This window comes from Carettochelys insculpta, chromosome 3, assembly GCF_033958435.1.
Source record: "Carettochelys insculpta isolate YL-2023 chromosome 3, ASM3395843v1, whole genome shotgun sequence".
Lineage (NCBI taxonomy): Eukaryota > Metazoa > Chordata > Testudines > Carettochelyidae > Carettochelys > Carettochelys insculpta.
The window spans coordinates 200,850,443-200,869,308 of record NC_134139.1 but is presented as its reverse complement, the minus strand read 5'-3'; the positions used below and the strand labels follow the sequence as shown (position 1 = coordinate 200,869,308).

The following is an 18,866-nucleotide window of genomic DNA, read 5'->3' as shown; positions in this document are numbered from 1 at the left end:
ATGGACCCAGCTGGCCAACCAGACTGATGCATCTGTTTCTTCTGTTCACAGTGAGCAAGGACGTACATAGTGCCCCCTTCATGCCTTTGTAGGAAAGGAGCAGGAGTGGTGACTACCACTGCTTTCTCCCTCCATCCGCATCAGACGCGGCAGCAGGGCACAACGATGGAGAGGTTAAATGGACAGGAACAGGCACTCTTTGCGGTGTAAGAGCATCCAGCTCCATGGCTGCTCCAGGGTATAATTACATGTAATTATACTGGTACAGCAATGCGAGCCGATTTCCTCACCCAGTGAGCCACTAGCTAGGCCTGTTCACTCCTGTAACTCAAGAGAAAAACGTGCCATGAAGCACAAGGTTAGATGAGTCTAAACAAGTGTGTCGTTTCTTTCTCATCTTAAAATCATGTTCTCTAACGCCTCCTTCCATTAGCTATGGAAACCCACGTGTTCTCAAAAGGTGGGTTGCCGCTGCATAATTCTTGCCACAGGCTCCCAAAGGGAAGAGAGAGCAGCCAGACTGATTTGCCTGGTAATAAGGGGATGGCACAGATAGGGTATGGTACCTTAGTCCCGGTCATAGGGAATGTCATCACTGCAGGCAGAGGTGTGGCTGCAGCCCACTTAGACAGCCCTGTGTGAACTTTCTCTGGCTAAGCTTGAGCAACCATAACACTACAGCCACAACAGCTGGGTAGCAGCACAGGCTGTAAAAGTCACTGGGGACTCTGGGGATGTACCTGAGTTGCTGTCTTGTGCTTCTGTGGCATGGCTGCTCTTGGTCCTTGAGCTACTGAGATCCAAGCTAGCTCAGATGCGTGCTTGTGATGCAGGCCAACAACAGGGCTACAGATATATCCTGAGAGTGGGAGACTTGATAAATTCTATCCAAAGGCTGGGTCAGTGCCCTAACTCTTCACTGGCACAATGAGAAACCAAAAAGGGCATAGAGGTGCAAGCAGCCCTGCAGTCTTGACATGTATCATAGAACCCTTTACATTTTCTTATAATTTCCTAGGAAGAGAGTAAACCCAGCCATGTCTCCTCCAGGATTGCCTGAATTATGTGAATGAGATGAACCCTGAGAGGTGCTTAGCACTCACAAGCACCATTGGCTCTTCTGGGCTTGGCACATCAGCAATTTGTGTCCGTACTTGTGACCATTATTGTTTAGACAGAGGGTATAACATGGATTGTGTCAAGTTCACCAAGCACCTCACTGCCTGGTGGCCCCCAGGAAACGGTCTGCAGAAGTGTATTGCTGATCAGAGCTAACCCAACAAGTGTTCGTTATATGTCTCAATATGTTATTATGTACAAACCACAGTGGCCTAACATGGCTTACACAATCTGGGATGGCACCAGAGATTTCACACATAGACCATGGAATTTTTCACTGAATTGCAAGAATACCAAACTCCAATTTGTGGTAAGGTATTTTAAGTCTTCCTCAGGTTGGCCCATAGCAGATTTCCTGAGAGGAAAACAAGCCTTTATAAACTGCATTAAAGAGGCTGGTTTGAGCAACCTGGTGCTAAACTATCTGGAGAAGAAACATTGTGAGCAGGACAGTCATCACCTGGCTCCTGGGAGCACCTCCTGTCTGGTAACTACTCAAGTGCTCTGATAATCACCCTGTTAATGCTTTCTTTAAAGTCTTCTCTAGGGACACAGCTGTGAGATCAAGAAAGAGAAGAACAAAACTGTCATAAAATCGTGAGTGAATGAACTACCAAAATGAACTTTCTAGGTAGCTCAGGAAACCTCTTGGGGTTTATTCAGGCCAAGGTGGAGAACACACCTTCGTGCCAGTTTGAATGGAGAAGTAGCAAAGCGACAGGTGTTATGCTTACCCCCAATGAATGGTTGGTTATTTTAAAGCTGCTTAAGATAAATACATCTGAAGGACAATTCCAGTTATCCAAATTCCTTGTAACTGGAAATTCTCGTTATCCGAAGGTATACTGCCCTGTAGTCCTGTGTTAGTCTATCACCCATTGATGAACTAACCAAAAAGCTGGGGGACTACAAACGGTGAGAATTTACAGAGTTGAGAGTGGTGAAAGCAAGAAAAATGTGGGAAAGAGAGGGAAAAGGTAGCAGAAAGAAAGAAAGAAAGAAAGAAAGAAAGGTTAAGGTGAAGACTGCAAGGAAAGGATTAAGCAAGAGAAAGGCCGGGGATGACAGACCAAGAGTAAGAATTGAAAGAATTGGGTTTGTTTAATTTGGAAAAGAGAAGACTGAGGGGAGAAATGATGGCTATTTTCAGGTATCTAAAAGGGTGTCATAAGGAAGAGGGAGAAAACTTGTTCTTTTTGGCCCTTGAGGATAGAACAAGAGGCAATGGACTTAAACTGCAGCAAGGGAGGTTTAGGCTGAACATTAGGAAAAAGTTCCTAATTGTCAGGGTGGTCAAACAGTGGAATAAATTGCCTAGGGAGGTGGTGGAATCTCCATTGCTGGAGATATTTAAGAACAGGTTAGATAGATGTCTATCAGGTATGATTTGGACAGTACTTGGTCCTGCCATGAGAGCAGGGGGCTGGACTCGATGGCCTCTCAAGGTCCCTTCCAGTCCTAGTTTTCTATGATTGATTGATTCTATGATTGATTCAAGGAAAGAGAGCAGGGCAGGAGGGAGGGGCACAGAGGGAAGCAAATAGAAAGAGATGGAGATGACAGAAAGGAAAGAAGAAGGGGCAGGAAGCAGGGGCTGTAGCTACATGACATAGGAAGCTACTTGCTGCTGCATGAGAGCTCAGAGGTTCTAAGCTTTGACAGCTCTGGGGTGTGCAAACACCAGTACAAATATCAGGGATTGGACTGGCTCCCTCCTCCATTGCTGAGTGCTGGGAAATACCATAAACCTCATCATCTAACCACCTCCCTTCTTCTTTCTGTAATTTCTTACTTGCTTTCAGTGCCGTGTTAAAGCATATAAACTATATAAATGTGGGATAATTCACCACTCTGCACATCACAAAAAAAAAAAGGAAGAAGCATTCAAATGGCTGTAGAAAGAAATGCTGTTTCCACGATTTGAAGAGTTGATTACTGTAGAATGTTTAGGGAAAATGACCTAAGACTGAAGGATACCGATAAAATTCCAGAGAAATCAGAATAGTTTTAAGGAGAGGTTGTCAGCCCAGGGAAGGGAACTGCCACACTTTTCTGAGGGCAACGTTGAGCCTTCTTGTAGTTCAGTACGTCTGCAATGTCACAGTGCCACTCACCCCAATTTGTCCCAGCTGCCCTTTCCCATCAGGACCGAGAGCAACCTAGGCCAGATTTCAGTGGCCTTGTGGGTAGCCAGGCGAAATTTGAGTGAGTGAGCGGGATTGTTAACTAGTCAAATTCAGCCCTCCATGATGACTATGAATTTGCAAACCCATGAGGGGGTTACCTTGCGACCTGATGCACAGGGTCACATCACCCACTCGCTATCTTTTTGAGGTTAAATTTAAAAATAAAGCCCTGAAATCTGTGTGGATATTGAAGTAAGTTGTGCTTGAAAAGTCCCCCAGATATCACAAGCCCATCACTACAGGTAGGTGGCAGTGTCCTTCTCCCTATGGTGAAAGGTCAGAGGGCAGGTGCACACAGAACATAAATGCCAATGTTGGGCAAAATTAAAGACCGGTAGAGAACAGCGGATTTAAATCAGCATCTACATGATGTGGCTGTGGTTTAATGTGTGAGAACTAATAAAGTGTCGGTCTTAGGCCAGGTCTACCCTCAGGTGGAAAAATCGATGTAAGATACGCTACTCCAGTTACGTGAACTGTGTAGCTGGAGTCAACCTATCTTAAATAGATTTTTGCTGTCACCCCACAGAGGGAGGTCAACAGGAGAAACTCTGCAATTGACTTCCCTTACTGCTTGCGACTGCGAGGTGTACTGGGGTAGACAGAGGGGCCCCGGTCATTCAATTTCATGCAGCCCCACTGGGCACGCTCAATTGAACCCCAGTGCATCGAACTTCCAGTACGTATGGACAAGCCCATAAGTTTTAAGTAATTTTTCTGATTTTCTAATCCTAACCTTAGAGTCCTTTGGCTGCAACAGCACAGGCCATTCCTCAATTCCACGAGCGAACAGACAGATCAGAATTGAACAAAAATCTACATCTAAACATTCCTAGTTCAATCTTGGTAGCAAAATCGCCTGGTCAGAGAAGTTCAGAACTGGGATAAAGTTTTCCTCTGTAGTTAGGCTGTGATAAGGCCTTAAATGAGTTAATGAGATTTACTGTTTCTTGATAAACTGTAACATCACATGATTAATTCAGTCTTAGAAATTTCATAAACGTAGGCATTCAGCCACTTTTCCTATCTGTAATTTCTTAATTGCTTTCAATCCTATTTTGGGCAATAAAATACATAAATATTCAGTAATTCTGCAGTCTATACTGTGGCTAAGCAAAAAGAGATTCCATTGAGAAATACAATGTAAGTAATTGGTTAATTAAAATTATTTAGAGAACATCTACATACAAAACATATCTTGTCTCACACAATTATATTTCTCACAAATCCTTGGACATCTATTGTGCTATATGAAGAATAATTATTATTTTTAAGAGATTGCAAAATGCATATTAAAATGTTATTTGGTTTAAAGTCATATTTTGACAATTCAGCATATCTCAATCCCTAGCATCCTTTCTCTCCTGTTTATGGTGGTGTTTCTTCTCTCTAGGAACACTGAGTTTCCAGCCAACCTTAAGCCATGAAGATCTTTTATCTGCTCTTTGCTGTTGTCTTCTTGATGCTCATGGATGCCCCAGGTAAGAAATAAATGAAAACAAGTGATGATACAAAGGGCTATCTGGAAGCCTGCACTGTGGTTGGTTAACACTTTCCATTAGAAAAATATTCTACTTTATGCTTAGACGGTCTAGTGGCTGACCCCAAGGGAGGTGGGGGCAGCAGGGGGAAACACTGAGATTTGTCTGAACCATGATCAGTTAGAAGTAAATCCACTTTCCCTCAGTATTTTCCCCAAATCTTTTAAAGCTTGCAGCTTAAATCAGCCCCATTCTATCTGCACAGCACATACACTTCCTATAATGAGCAATCACCAATCTTTTGAACATCTGAATCGGAAGCTGTCAAATGAAGTCTTACCGACCCCTTTCAATATACCCAAGGGTCTGACAGATGGGGCGTGGACGATCCAGAAGACCTTGACTTAAAATATAACTTTTGCTGCTGCTTAGTGTCAGTAATTCTGTGCCTTTCACAACCTGACTTCAAATAATTCAGACCTCAGGACCCCTTAAGAAGTTACACAGCTGGGAACAGAACCCAGATCTCTAAAATGCCAGTTCCTCCTCTCTGTCTTAATCCCACCATGCCTCAGAACATGTCATCACAACCAACTTGGCTTTGTTTCAAGAAATGATATCATGGGTGGGAGAGGGGGCACACAGTGTTTGCCAACATGAGAGTGAATCACTCATTGAGAGGTGTGGTTTCTATCTGTTAGTTTTAAAACAACAAGGGCTCTAAACTAAATAGTCTAAAAGATTTGTCTGTGCCTATTTGAGTTGCCTTTCAGAATAAGAGTGTCTAGAAATAAACCAAGAACTAGCAACTGGGGGTAACATAACTATTCTCCAGTGACTCTTCCAAAGAAAATCAGGCCAGAATTTCTGAAAGGCAAGACACCCTCCTTCAAAAAGCTGCAGTCACCCAATACGACAGTTTAATGCTACAACTGCCAAATTGCTTTGATGATGTTGCCTGACACTTCCCTGTTTGAGCCTGAGGGAATCAAACCCACAACCCAGCCACAAAAGGAAGTTAGCAACACAAGCTCACATTTGCTTTCCACCTCTTAAAAGTGTGGAGTAGTGAAGGACTCCCATGCACAGAGCTACAGCTTTAAAATGTGAAGCTGCAGAGTCAGTGTTCTGTTTATTAAAAAGGTTCCATTCCCTTCCTTTAGGCTCTCCTTGAATGTGGATAGAACTACAACCATTAAATAATATTAAGCTAGGATATTTTCTACTGGAAGGTAATGGGGCTGACTTGGCCTGGTCTTAATGGCTACGTCTACACGTGCAGCCAACATCGAAATAGTCTATTTCGATGAATAACGTCTACACGTCCTCCAGGGCCGGCAACGTCGATGTTCAACTTCGACGTTGCTCAGCCCAACATCGAAATAGGCGCAGCGAGGGAACGTCTACACGTCAAAGTAGCACACATCGAAATAGGGATGCCAGGCACAGCTGCAGACAGGGTCACAGGGCGGACTCAACAGCAAGCCGCTCCCTTAAAGGGCCCCTCCCAGACACAGTTGCACTAAACAACACAAGATCCACAGAGCTGACAACTGGTTGCAGACCCTGTGCCTGCAGCATAGATCCCCAGCTGCCGCAGAAGCAGCCAGAAGCCCTGGGCTAAGGGCTGCTGCCCACGGTGACCATAGAGCCCCGCAGGGGCTGGAGAGAGAGCATCTCTCAACCCCCCAGCTGATGGCCGCCATGGAGGACCCAGCAATTTCGACGTTGCGGGACGCGGATCGTCTACACGGTCCCTACTTCGACGTTGAACGTCGAAGTAGGGCGCTATTCCTATCTCCTCATGAGGTTAGCGACTTCGACGTCTCGCCGCCTAACTTCGAAGTTGGTGCCGCTACTTCGAAGTAGCGTGCACGTGTAGACGCAGCTAATGAGTGGAAGATGGTGGTCATGCTGGAATCTCTACTACAGTTATTCCTTAGACCTCAATCATCTGCATGCAGAACCAAACCTGGAACCTCCTGACCTTAGTGCATGAGCCTCTACTGCACAGGCTAAAAGGCAGCTCACTAATCTCTCAAGCAAGGTCTACCCTAGGCCAAATAAGTCAACCACAGATATGTAATTCTAGCTATGACAGTTGTGTAGCTAGAATCAATGTATCAGCGCTCAGCTTACTTGGACGTTCTTACTGAAGAAGGTCAACAAAAGAAACTTTGTTACTTGAGTATAGGGGTTGACTGCAACCCCAAGAGGTCATTTTTGTGTGTCTCTACCAGATGCGCAAAATCAAACCCTGAAAAACTGGCCCTGAGCAGATTGATCTTCCGGGATAGCAAAGACATATCCTTGATCTCTAAGGTGCCCCAGAACTCCTCGTTGTTTTTGCAGCTACCAACCAACACAGCTACTCCTTTGATTAATGTCTCTGCAAGTTGTTTCATTGCTGTGAGATGGGACAGTACACCACAGTCAGAGGGTGAATGGGTGGGTTACACCTTCTCTGGTGAATGATAAAACTTTTCTTCTTTGTCAGGATTCTCCCAGGCGAGGATAGGCCCATTGAAATGTGCAAGACGTGGGGGGAAATGTTACTTTAGAAGATGTCCAACTAATTCCTTTTACATTGCGAGATGCTACATAGGCCGTTGCTGTCAAAGGTAAGCCCAAATTGCAGAAGAGAGACTGTGCAGTGTGAGCAGAATAGTTCATTGTTCTCTTTCAATTTTAGAGCTGATGAATTCTTGGGAGTTCATCTCTTAGCACTTTATTTCCCCAGCCCCTCCCAACACAAACACACTTTCAAAAACCAGGGTAGGTAACTTTTAAAATCTTGGCTTTGCCAATGTTAAGGTTGCTAGGAATGAATGGGAATGGTTTTATCATGAAGGTTTCTCAGTAAAGGGAACTTGGCTGCATTGCAAATCTGCCAGCCTTTCTGTTCCTGTCCTGCTTCTTTCTGACTGCCAGTGCCATAGGTTACACAGGCCACTCAGCTGGTCACATTAATGTTGCAGAAGGATTGGGTCTTAGAGAAACAGACAGTGGGAAGTGGGAGAGACTTTCTCACTCACTAAAACAACAGAGTGAGGCAGACTGGGGGGAAGCAATGTGACGCTGGGAACTCCTTGGGCTACACAGTGGGAGCTGAAGAATTAGTTAGAAGTGGCCAAGATGCCAGCTGCAGGGCTGATCTGGTCAGTTCTCTGGGCATGCCCCAAAATCCCTGCTCTGACCAGGCAGGGCTGCTAGCTAGGAACTGGCCCCAGACCAGACTCGGGCTTCAGGTAGAATCAGAATTTCCCGGCGTTCTTTAAGTGTTAGTTGTCAGTTAGTACCTAACTGTCAATTTAGCTTCAGCTGCAAAGTGTGGCTGATAAAACAACTCTATGTGGCTGTGAGTTGTGCTGTTCTAAACTTTAGTTGGTGTTTGTAGATAGTCTGTTCAGCATTTATATACTATGTCTGTTAAAACGCTGTAATAAAATATGGCAGATTTCCTGTCAGGGTTCCCTGTAAGCAGAGTGCTTGGGCAGCCACACAGAAGAAATTCAGGTGCCACCCAGCTGATTGGCAGAATGCCCACAACCACCCACAGTCATCACCGTGGTGCATACCTGTATATGCTTTGGTGCACGTAGCAAAATTTATTCCACCCTTAGCGGAAAAAATTAGTGGGAACACTGTTCCCTGTGCTGGGGTTAATGCAGAACCTCTTCACACACCTTTCAGTGTCTGGACAGTTCCTCTCCAGGCCATGTGATATCACATCAAGCATCATATTATTCTTGTTCTATGGAAAAACATCAGAAATCTGACTCTCTTTCCTTTATATAGGCAGTACGTTGACTGATTGTCCAGGCAGGATCTCTGGGAATCTGGGAGACAGCCACTTGCTTCTAAAATCATTAGATCCTGCTTCGATGGAATCCTGAAGGGTCATTCATTTGGGCTGAAAAGAACCTGGTGAGGTGGAGAAATTCCAGAAGGCAGCCTTTGTATCATACCCATATGTCTCTTTAATAAAAGCAAGTTGGCTTGAGATAATCATGCCTCAGTGTGTGTATATGCATGTATATTGGTGGGAAGCCAAGGAGCTCTTTCTGTCATTCCTTTCCTTTAGAAATCCAGTTTGTTTATCTTTTTTAAAATTAAAAATACAATAAAAAGTCCCAATCACATGTAAGTATCACATTCAGGCATACGTAAACCATGATTTACATGTCTCTGTGGGTTCCAAAGAGCTCCTATGAGTATATCTTTTATTTCTTACTGTTGCTGCAAATCCTAACAGTTTGTGGTGTCAGAAAAGCTGGCTCGAGTCTCAGCTTGACAGTACAGTGTATAACCTACACCCTGGTTCTTTATTATAACTAGACCTTCCCTCTGCTCTGAAACCATTTTGGCCACACTAAGGAGAAAAGAGGAAGTCAAGCTACGCTGCTTTAAGTTCTGAGCTCCAATTCTGCTCTCTCTTACACTGAGTGTCATAAATCAGGAGTAACTCTACTGAAGTCATCATAGCTAAGCTGGTGCAAACTGGGGTGAGATCAGAGCTGTGTAAAAAGACTCAGCAACTGTACAAAGAAAAAGGTTTCAGTTATTTCAGCTGGTCACAAGATAGTTAAATGGCCTTATCTGATCCCAACCCAAAAGTTCCCTGAAATTAATCTCAGCCATTGGAACATGTGTTAAAAATTTCAGGCAGAATATTTTAACTTCTTTCTATGCGGAGAAATATATATTTGAAAATTGGCAGACATTGTCATCTTTTCATGATTGTCTCCATTATATGTCACAGAAGTCTAGCTGGCTGAACGCAGAGACAGGGAGCTCCTGCATCCAGGCTGATGCTTAATTACAGGTTGAATCTCTCTCATCCGGCACCCTCGGGACCTGACCGGTGCCGGACAAGAAAATTTGTTGGCCAACAGGAGGTCAATATTTTCTAACACATTACTAACACTTCCACTGCTTACTGGGCTCTTAGAAGACATTTAGGGGTAAATTACAGCTAAATGACAGCATAGAACACTGAGAGCCAGGATTGGGGGCTGTAAACAAACTTTATGGGACCACGGGAAACTTGGTCACGCCCATGAAAAGTGGCTGTACGGCAAACTAAAATCATGCTGGATTACAGAGTTTGCCGGAGAAGAACGTTCCAGATTAGAGAGGTTCAACCTGTAGAAGGAGCATCTTTCAGCTGCCAATAACATCTGGGGCAGGGGTCAGCAATCTGCAGCACATGAGGTGGGCACTCAGTGCCACCCCTCTTCCCCCAAGTAGCTGGGAGCATCTGTGTGCTTTTTATTCAGAGCTTACCTTCAGCTCTGACTGGTGTCACTGTTTTTAGAGGCCTCAGTCGGTGCCCCATTGCACTGGGCATGGCCCGTGTTCCTAGGAAAATACAGTCTTTGCAGCCAAGGGTTCCCTATCAAAACAGACAAGAGAGATGGAGAATTGCTAACCCTATTTGATGCTGAGAAGCTGTGTCCCAGAGAGACAAAGGGGCCAAACTTCTCCTTTAGCTCTTTACAAATCTGACCTAGAGTGACTTGCCCAAGATCACAGACAAAATCTGTGGCAGAACACAGATCTAAGCCCTGTCTTTCACAGTCCCCTCTAGTGACTGATCCATATACCATCCTCCCTGTCCACCACTGTAACACAGGAAAGCAGAGTGATCCTGGGAATTATTATTCCAGAAGTCAGTTCTACCCTGGGAGATCTTAGTGTAAAAGAAAAGCATCTCTCTGGAGGGGATAATAAAACCATGTTATAACAATGCCTCCGTGGGTCACATGGTATAACAATGCTTCCATGGCTCACAACTGTGAATACAAATTCAGGACAAAATGCTGAGAAATAGGGCAGATACAGCCCCAAACTGGTGGTTATTCCCCCATATGATATACCAAAATAGCAAGAAAAATAAACTGTTTCTCCACACTGGCTAACAGGAAATCAGAGGAGCAGTTTCCTTCAGCACTCCAGGCCCTATGTCTCCACTCAAAACACTTCACTTTATGACGAGTGGTTCCTTAAACCCAGTTCCATCAAACAAAGGGTTCTTCTGATTGCAGAGGACCAGCCACCACACCCAGGTCAATAGACCACTCAGATTTTACCAGATCATCACGCTTTTGCCAATCCCTTTCGTATCTAAGAAAGAAAGAAAGAAAGAAAGAAGGGTAAAAATGGTTAAAAGCATAAAATACATACAATAGTTATCTGGTACAGAGAAACTGGGTGATATCCCTTTAAACAACTGGGAACCCTTGGCCATTTCTACACAGGCAAGATCTTCTGGAAGAACAGTGCCTTCTTCCGGAAGATCTGTGGAGCTTCTACACATGTAAGATGCTCTTTCGGATTTCTTCCAGAAGAAGGTGCCCCCTCTTCCGGATTCTGTATTCCATTCCAGAATCAGGAAGAGGACCTTCTTCCGGAAGATTCTTCCAGAAGAAGGCATGTGTAGATATTCCCGGACTGCTTCTTCTGGAAGAAGCAGTCCTCTGTGGCGGCTGCCTGCTGGAGAGCAGGGCTGCTCTAGACACCCCCAGCAAGCCTCTATGGTCCCCAGGTACTTGCAGCCTTTAAAGCTGTAAGGACCCAGAGACCTCGTCACAGGAAGCTGAGTGTGTGAGATAGCCAGCACATGCAGAGCTGCCTGCCACCCCACCCCCGAGGCTCCGCAGCACCCAGCAAGCCCCGACCTGCAGGGATGGCTATCTGCCCAGTACCCCGCACTGCCCAAGGGAGCCCAAGAAACCCAGACGAGGGGAGCCAGGACCCCGAACGGGCTCCAAAACGAAGGGCCCCCTCCTGGGGCTCTGGCACGAAGAGGATAACCTCCGGGACACCAGTGGGCACCGGAGGAACGCCCCAGCCTTTGCCCACCTAGCCCAGGGCCTGGCTGCCCGTGGCCACCCCTCCCGGACACCAGAACAAGTGCGGCGCAAATGAAGGAGTTGCGGCAGGGGTACATGCGGGCCTGGGACAGCTCTCGCAGATCTGGCCGTGCCCCTGCCAGCTGCCCCTCCTACTGCAAGCTGTGGGACTTCCTGCCTGCAGATGATGCCTCTCCACCCCGCGTCACGGTGGAGACAGCTGCAACTGAGCCCCCTGCCACACTGGAGGAGGGGCAAGAGGGACCGGCCACCATGGACGTCCCATCTGATGGGGAGTCCACAGACAGGTCCCTCATCATTGCGGTGCCCTCCACCACCAGCAGCCAGGTCCCCTCCAGTCGGGCATCACCCGACATATACGAGGCCACCTCGTGTAAGTGCGCACAGTGGAAAAGCACAGTGGGGGGAGGGGAAAACCTGGGCCTCAGGCCCTGAAGCCCTAAAGCCCATCCCCAGTAAGTGCCCAGGGCACATCCATGCCTGCAAACAGCACCTGGCTCCCTCTCCCATGAAGTGCCCCCTGAGTGTGCTGAGGCCCCCTCCAGGCAGCAGAGCTTCATCCAGAAACCCCCATGGCTGAGCTCCCCCCAGCCCACAAGTCCATTGCTAGGGTGGGCCACCATGGATAGCATCCCAGCTCTGGCATCATGCCCCAGTGTCCGCCGTGCTGAGTGCACACAAGCCTGCACAGTGGCCTCCCCTGGCACATGTCCATCCCATGGGTCTGTGGAGGGGGTAACCAGCTTGGGAGACTGGGGCCATGCCACCCAGGTCCCAGATGTGGTACTGACTTCCCCCTCTACCCCCACCCTCTCTCTCTCAACAGCAGTACCATCCGAGGGCCGGGGCAGTCGGACGAGGAGCCCGGGGCCTGCCAGCCCCATCCAGGCCAGAGGACCCAGCAGCCCACCAGCTGGTCTTGCACATGCCCCCGCTGTGTGGTGGCCACCAGTGTGCCGTATCCACCGCAGCCACTGCGGGGAAGGGGTTGCAGCCTACACAGCAGCCCTCCGCCAGCAGAACGCCCTCCCCAAAAGACAGCTTGCCCTCGATGAGGCCGAGCTCCAGTGGAGGGGGGACCGTTGGGGGGAGGTGGTGGGAATGCTCCGCACGGTGTGCGGGGCCCTAGCAGGCCATCCCCCAGCCCCTCCCCGCTGCCCCCCCTGCATTCCCCCCCAGCCCCCCTGCTGGCCCCTCAGCTGCTCCCGTGCCCCCAGCCCATGACCTTGAGGCCCTGGCCACCCTATTGCCCCCAGGCCTGCCTGATGCTGCACTGAGGGACCTCACCGCATGGCTTGTGGCCATGGTGGGTCCTGTGGAGGGTCACCCCAGCAACAACCCACCCCCCTCCGGCCCCTCTGCTGAGGCTGGGCAGGATGCTGACCAGCCCAACCTGCCAGTGCTTCCGGCCCCATCAGTGCCCCACAGGGGACCGCACATCCGGGGTGGCGGGGTGCCCGCGAGTTCCAGGGCTTGCAGCCTTCTGCCCCATCCCTTGATTAGGGCCCCCCAATATTCCTGCCCCAGTCCCCATCCAGGTGTAGGTGCCCCTGCCCCTTACCCCCATGTATATAGTTCACCCCCATCAGGTTTTGGTTGTTACTGTTATTATTCACTATTTACTATTTACATTGGGAATGATTCAGGGTTAAATATATGGTAGCATTCAGCACCCCCTGTGTCCCTGATTACTGTGGGTGAGGGTGGGGGGGGGTTGGGAGGTGGGGGGGTGTACACATGGGGGTGTGTGTAGGGGGTGCCTGTGGGGAGGGGTGCAGGGATTAGTAGTCCCCTCGAGTGAATGCCTCCCAAAGCGCTTCCCGGATCTGGAACCCATCATGGTCAAGCCGCTGGTCGGGGGCCACAGCGGGATGCTGGTAGCGGGGGGCCAGATCCGCCATCCAGCCCTGGGGCAAGGTCTCCTCACGTGCCTTGATGAGGTTGTGGAGCACACAACAGGCGGCCACAACCTGCAGGACGTTCTCCACCCGCACATCGAGGTGCATGAGGAGACACCTGAACTGTGCCTTCAGACGGCCGAAAGCGCACTCGACAGGATACCAGGCCTGTGTGAGCCGGGCATTAAACAGCTGCTGGGAGGGTGTGGGGTGGCCGGTATATAGGCGTATCAACCAGGGCTGGAGTGGATAGTCCGGGTCACCCACGAGGCAAAGAGGCATCATGACGTCCCCGATGGCGCACTTCCGCTGGGCCACGAATGTCCCGGCCTCCATCCTGCGGAAGAGAGCGGAATTCCGCAGGATCCGCACATCATGTGCCCTGCCCAGCCAGCCAACATAAATGTCCGTGTACTTCCCACGGGCGTCCACCACAGCTTGGAGCACAAGTGAGTGGTACCCCTTGCGATTGATGTATCTGCTGCCACTGTGGTCTGGGGCCCTGATGGGAATATGCATCCCATCGATCACCCCAAAGCACTGGGGGAACCCAAGTGTGGCAAAGCCCTCAATAACTGCGTCCAGGTCCCCAGTGCTCACCAGCCGCCGCACCAGCACATGGCTGATGGCCTTCACAACCTGCAGGGGAATGGGCGCGCTCATGGGCATACGCAGAGGGGTCCCTGCCCCCATCCCCTTCCACCCCTTCCCTCCCTACTGGGCCCCACCCCCCTTCTGAGGGAGTCCTCCGGCAGTGGCCATGTTGTATCCCTTCTGGGCTAGGCCTGCCTACCCGCCCCCCGCCAGCCCTGCTCCCTCCCAATTGGCACCTGAGGTCTCCTGAGCCCGCCGGCCCCCTCATTCCCTCCCTCCCGTCGGTGGGACAGGGTCTGGGGCAGGGCTTACCTGGAGGACGACAGCCCCGACGGTGGATGTGTCCACCCCGAACTGCTGCCCGATGGATCTGTAGCTGTCTGGGGTGGCCAATTTCTAGATGGCGATGGCCATGCGCTTCTCCGGGGAGAGGGCCGGCCTCATCCAGGTATCCCGGCATCGTAGCATGGGGGCGAGCCAGCTGCAGATCTCGAGGAAGGTCTCTTTCTTCATCCGCAGGTTCTGCAGCCAGCGGTCATTGTCCCACTCCCCCATGACGACCATGTCCCACCAGTCCGTGTTGGTGGCATGGGTCTATACACGTTGGACTGGTTGGAGGGGGCCCGGGAGGGATGGTGGGGGTGTAGGACCCACAGGCCTGGGCCTCTGCCTCCACAGAAGGCTGAGGAGGGTGGCCAAGAGGATAGCTAGCGTGCGGGTGAGAGCAAGCCTGCTGTCCTGTGGCTGCTGGGGGTCGATGCCTGCTGGTCTGTGGGCGCTGGACAAGGACCTGGGTCTGGCTGGCTGGGGACAGAGTTGGCTGCCCTCAGCAGCGTTTGCAGGGAGGGGCTGTTTGGGTGGAACCCTTTAAGGGGCCGTGTGGCCGGTGGACCGAGATGGGCTCCCTGGCTGTGTGAGTGTTTGTTTGTTTGAAAGGCCGTGTGCTCAGGCAGGCAGGCAGTTGGAAGCTGATTGTGTTTGAATTGAAACACCATGTGCTGATTGGCTGAGCTGTAGGCAGAGGGAGGAGCTCTCAGGGAGGCCGAGCACTTAAACCCTGCTAGTAAGTGACCAGGGAGCTTTGTGACCGGGTGCTTGTGAACAGGGTGCGTGCTAACAGGAGGGAGTTTTGAGAGGCTCTCCTGGAGGAGGAGAAGGAAGGAGCAAACTAAAGCACCCTGGGGTAAGTGGCTGCTTATATTTGGAGGTTTTGGGCTTGTGTGTTTGTTTGTTTGGAGTTTGGAGTTTGTTTGTTTGTTTGTTTGTTTGGAGTTTGTTTCTTTGGAGTGCTGAGCTGAGTGTTTGTTTGTTTGAAAGGCCGTGTGCTCAGGCAGGCAGGCAGGCAGTTGGAAGCTGATTGTGTTTGAATTGAAACACCGTGTGCTGATTGGCTGAGCTGTAGGCAGAGGGAGGAGCTCTCAGGGAGGCCGAGCACTTAAACCCTGCTAGTAAGCGACCAGGGAGCTTTGCGACCGGGTGCTCGCGAACAGGGTGCGTGCTAACAGGAGGGAGTTTTGAGAGGGGGAGCTTGGAGCGAGTCATTGACTTCTATTGCCCTTAAACTAAATCCTTTATAACAACTTCTCTCTGAAACATTTAATTAACCCTCATATATAACTAGAGTAGGAAATGGAGGCAGAAGCCCAGCAGCAGAGTGGGGGCTATCCTGTTTATTGTGTCGAGTGCAGTATGTATGACTACCTACCCTGTGGGCGGGTGGCGTATGTGTGCGCTCGATGCAAGGAGCTCCTGGCCCTCAGAGACCGAGTGCGTGCTTTGGAGGCCAGGGTGGCTGAACTGGAGGAGCTAAGGAAGGCAGAGTTGTTTGTGGATGAGACTTTCCGGGACATAGTAGGGCTGTCCCACCTCCAATCTGACAGTCCTGATGCTGTTACGGAGGATGAAAGGCTCAGGGAAGGAGAGCAGTCAAGGGGATCAGAGGGAAACCATCCCATAGTTGGGACCCTCCTTCCAGAGGGTGCTGTTGTATCCTCTTGTGCCGAGGATACTTCTCCGGGGGAGGGAGCGCCAGCTGTTAGGAAGAAGCAGGTTTTAGTAGTGGGGGATTCGATCATTAGAAATATAGATAGCTGGGTTTGTGATGACCGGGAGAACCGTATGGTGACTTGCCTGCCTGGTGCGAAGGTTGCGGATCTCTCGAGGCATCTAGACAGACTTATGGGCAGTGCTGGGGAGGAGCCGGTCGTCGTGGTACATGTTGGTACCAATGACATAGGGAAGGGCAGAAGAGATGTTCTGGAGGCCAAATTTAGGTTACTAGGAAAGAGACTGAAATCCAGAACATCTTTGGTGGCATTCTCTGAAATGCTTCCAGTTCCACACGCAGGGCCAGATAGACAGGCAGAACTTCAGAGTCTCAATGCGTGGATGAGACAATGGTGTAGGGAAGAGGGGTTTAGATTTATTAGGAACTGGGGACACTTTTGGGGTAGGGGGAGCCTATACAGGAATGATGGGCTCCACCTAAATCAAGGTGGATCCAGACTGCTGGCATTAAACATTAAAAAGGTCGTAGAGCAGTTTTTAAACTAAGAGGTGGGGGAAAGCCGATTGGTGCGGGGGAGCACCTGGATCGGATGGAGACTTCTCTTACACGAGGCTCCATAGATAGGGATTCCCTAGAAGTTAGTCAGATAGGGAACGTGGGAAATAATATATGGGCAAGATCAGATGTGAAACAATCGTGCATAAAAAAAATCCAACGCGTCTGTGAAAGGCGGACATATAAATAGTGGTAGTTTTCTAACATGCTTTTACACTAATGCTAGGAGTCTGTCTAATAAGATGGGTGAACTGGAGTACCTCATATCAAAGGAGGAAGTTGACATAATAGGCATCTCAGAAACATGGTGGAATGAGGACAATCAGTGGGACACTATCATACCGGGATATAAATTATATCGGAAAGACAGAACAGGTCGTGCGGGTGGCGGAGTGGTACTATATGTGAAGGATAATATAGAATCAAATGAAGTAAAAATCCTAAAGGAATCAAAATGTTCCATAGAATCATTATGGATAACAATTCATTCCTCTAATATGAATATGGCATTAGGAATATATTACCGACCACCTAACCAGGACAGTGATAGTGATGCTGAAATGATAAGGGAGATTAGAGAGGCTATCAAAATAAAAAACACAGTAATAATAGGAGATTTCAGTTATCCCCATATTGATTGGGTGCATGTCACCTCAGGACGGGATTCAGAGATTAAATTTCTTGATGCCTTAAATGACTGCTTCTTGGAGCAGCTCGTACAGGAACCCACAAGGGGAGAGTCGATTCTCGATCTAGTCTTGACTGGAACGCAGGATCTGGTCCAAGAGGTAACTGTTATTGGACCGCTTGGAAATAGTGACCACAATATAATAACTTTTAATATTCCTGTGTTGGGAAGAACACCGCAGCGGTCAAACACTCTGGCATTTAATTTCAAAAAGGGGAATTACACTAAAATGAGGAAGCTAGTTAAACAGAAACTAAAAGGTAGAGTAATTAAACTAAAATCCCTGGAAGCTGCATGGAAACTGTTTAAAGACACCATACTAGAGGCCCAACTTAAATGTATACCCCAAATAAAAAAACACAGTAAGAGACCTAACAAAGAACCACCATGGCTTAACAGCCATGTTAAAAAGGCAGTGAGAGAGAAAAGGGCAGCTTTTAAAAAGTGGAAGTCAAATCCTAGTGAGGAAAATAGGAAGGAACATAAACACTCCCAAATTAAGTGTCATAATGTAGTGAGAAAAGCCAAAAAAGAGTTTGAGGAACAGCTAGCCAAAAATTCAAAAAACGATAGTAAAATGTTTTTTAAATACATTAGAAGCAGGAAGCCTGCTAAAAAAGCAGTGGGGCCCTTGGATGATAAAGATATAAAAGGAGCGATCAGGGAAGACAGTGCCATTGCGGAGCAATTAAATGATTTCTTTGCTTCAGTCTTCACGGCTGAGGATGTTACAGAGGTTCCTAAATCTGAGCCAGCCTTTTTAGGTGACAAATCTGAGGAACTCACTCAGATTGAAGTGACATTAGAGGAGGTTTTGGAATTAATTGATAAGCTAAATAGTAACAAGTCTCCAGGACCGGACGGCATTCACCCAAGGGTTCTGAAAGAACTCAAATGTGAAATTGCGGAGTTATTAACAGTGGTTTGTAACCTATCCTTTAAATCCACTTTGGTACCAAATGACTGGAAGACGGCCAATATAACACCAATATTTAAAAAAGGCTCTAGAGGAGATCCTGGCAATTATAGGCCGATAAGTTTAACATCAGTACCAGGCAAATTAGTAGAAACACTAGTAAAGAGTAAAATTGCAAGGCACATAGAAGAGCACGAATTGTTGGGCAAAAGTCAGCATGGTTTCTGCAGAGGGAAGTCGTGTCTAACTAATCTACTAGAATTCTTTGAAGGGGTTAATAAACATGCGGACAAGGGGCACCCAGTGGACATAATATACCTAGATTTCCAGAAGGCCTTTGACATGGTCCCACACCAAAGGCTTTTATGTAAATTAGGTGGTCATGGGATAGGAGGAAAGGTCCTTTCATGGATTGGGAATTGGTTAAAAGACAGAAAACAAAGGGTGGGAATAAATGGTAAATTTTCACAATGGAGGAGGGTAACTAGTGGTGTTCCCCAGGGGTCAGTCCTGGGACCGATCCTGTTCAACTTGTTCATCAATGAT

The 18,866-nt window shown here is 48.5% G+C and overlaps 1 long non-coding RNA gene across 1 annotated transcript; it reads left to right on the top strand.

The window, feature by feature from the left end:
- Positions 1–1,548: 1,548 nt before the first annotated feature.
- On the top strand, positions 1,549–8,794 carry LOC142010621 (uncharacterized). Its single transcript, XR_012644846.1, has 4 exons — positions 1,549–1,606; positions 4,699–4,786; positions 7,284–7,407; positions 8,585–8,794. It is a non-coding gene; the product is annotated as an uncharacterized LOC142010621 (long non-coding RNA).
- The last annotated feature ends 10,072 nt before the right edge of the window (positions 8,795–18,866 follow it).